The sequence below is a fragment of the Pteropus alecto genome, unplaced genomic scaffold, assembly GCF_000325575.1.
Source record: "Pteropus alecto unplaced genomic scaffold, ASM32557v1 scaffold45, whole genome shotgun sequence".
Classification (NCBI taxonomy): Eukaryota; Metazoa; Chordata; class Mammalia; order Chiroptera; family Pteropodidae; genus Pteropus; species Pteropus alecto.
Genome location: NW_006442491.1, coordinates 8,199,076 through 8,201,364, shown reverse-complemented (window position 1 = coordinate 8,201,364; position 2,289 = coordinate 8,199,076). Strand labels below are relative to the sequence as shown.

Here is a 2,289-nt window from a genome sequence, read left to right as displayed (position 1 = left end):
ATTTTATCCTCCACCATCTACCACAGAGGTATTAAAATGTATGGTCACTAAAAGGAGGCTAGCCATTGTTGGGATGCATTTAATACATGGATTTAACTGTTCATGAAGAGACAGATAAAGGAAGTTGCTTGTAATCCAAAGCAAAGAATAATGAGTCTTTTCCATTTGATGGTGAGCGAGTATGCTTACTCTTAGGGTCTCATTTAATACATTAAGAATAAAAAATGAATAAATTAGCAATTCATTCAATTAATTTCCTTGTGTGGAAAAATATTCATTTTCACTTCCTAATTTTATAAAAATAATTAGAACACAAAGAAACAAAATTCATGGGCAACAAATACCTAAGAAAACTAATACGTGAAAAAGTTTGTTTGCTCTATATTTCCACTGTAATTCTCCAAGGCAAAAATATAAATTAAGAACCCAAGTTTTAGTGCAAAACATACAGACTTACTGAACTGACTAAATGTCCCAGTAAAGAAAAATTTAGAAGTAGCATAAAGAATACACTCTCTTCTAGGAATTATGGCTATCTGGTCACTAAAAATGTTTGCCATTATTAAGCATTTAGCTGTGAAACATCAATGTTAACAGACTGTCCTTACAGCTTAAAAAAGGTGATATGGAAAAAAGATTGGTTAAGTAAATGTTTTCACATTTTTTTCTCTAAATGAATAAAAAATAGTCCAGGACATTCTTTCCATCCTATCACACTTTTACATTTTCACTCAAACAGCTGAAATTCATTTTTTTCCTGTTTGTGCTTTGTGCCACAATAATGATGTTGGATGGAATTCCGTCATGTATCCCATAATTCAATGGATAAAACATCAGGAACACATTAACAAAATGGCAATGTATTTCTTTCTATTAAAAGTTTACTTCTGAAAACATAATTAGAAGCAAGCTCCTTCCAGGTTGAAATTTTAGTGGTAAGTCTCCGATGGCCTACTTTAAATTGATTTTTTCCAGTACTTAAATTTTACTTTCTGAAGCCCTAAAATGTGGGATAATTCATGTAGGTCTGTTTTTTCCCAATTCAAGGGCAATACTTTGTGAAAGCCTTAACACTATACAAGGAGTGAAAAAATAATTGTAACAGTAAGAAGCCCTGCTATGATCTCTTATAAACAACACCAAGAACATCCAGTAACTCTAGGTTATTTGAATATACTATTGTATCTAAGAGAAGTACTAAATTACAGGTTAAAGTAAGCCTGTGATCATTTAAAATACTGAAGAAAAATTCATGCTTTTAAAAACTTAATGAGTAGCTTATTTTAAACAAAGCCATTAATCTTTAAAATTTTAAAGTAAAAATATATGATATGAGGGAGTATGCTAACCACTTTATGTACATTATCTTGTTCTTTACAACCATGAGTCAGGTACTATTACGATCCTCATGTCATAGCTATGGAAAGAAAGGCATGGAGGCTAAGAAAACTTAACCGATATAACTGCACTATGTGGTGAAGTCAGGACTTGAAACCAGCAAAGCCCAACATCTTAACAAGAATATACTGGCAAAATTCCCACAATATTAGCTGTCCTAGTGTCAATAATGTCCTTTTAAAATCCAGTTCTCTCAAACCAATCAAAGAAACCTATTTGAAAAACTGTACCCAATCCTCATAAGTGTACATGGAATGTGCTTTTTTTCCTTTATCTTAGAACTGCTAATGAAGAAAAATTATCCAGAATTTTCAGAAACATGCTAAATGACCATATAGGCATACAAATAAAAAGAAAATGTAAAAAAAAAAAATAGTGTACCTATGGGGAAAAAGACATAAATGCCATTTGAAAAAGGACTTGGCTATTCTGTGTACACTAGAAATAAAATGGACAATTATTTGGACGGCCAAACAAATTAACAAGCAATAGCCGACGAGGCCTTAAAAAAATGTAAAGGCTTCTGTGCCCAACACAACTACCACTGCATATCATATATCTTTCCAAAGACTATTAAGTACCTAAGAACTTATGTAGTTTTATTAATAGGAGATGTCTGAACAAAGAAATGAGAATGATTAAATGTGATTTTCCATTCCATGTGTGGGATATAGTTCAAGAGTAGTACTTTATGAAAAACTTAGAAAAATGAAGCAATATCTTAAGTAGACTAAAAGGAATGGTGATAGCCCAATTATAGGATCTTTCTTAAGAAAGTTAAGGTTTAATAAGCCTATAATACTAAAGAAGCATTTTAGGATTTATTTAATTTCATATTTAGGTTACACAAATAATACATATGTTGAAGAAAAACTAAAAGGACGGCTATAA

At 31.3% G+C, this 2,289-nt stretch overlaps 1 protein-coding gene across 1 annotated transcript in view; it reads right to left on the bottom strand.

Annotated features, from left to right (window-relative positions):
* The window catches only part of ESF1 (ESF1 nucleolar pre-rRNA processing protein homolog), a 59,855-nt gene that overhangs the window by 38,271 nt on the left and 19,295 nt on the right, over window positions 1-2,289 (bottom strand). The window lies entirely within an intron of this gene.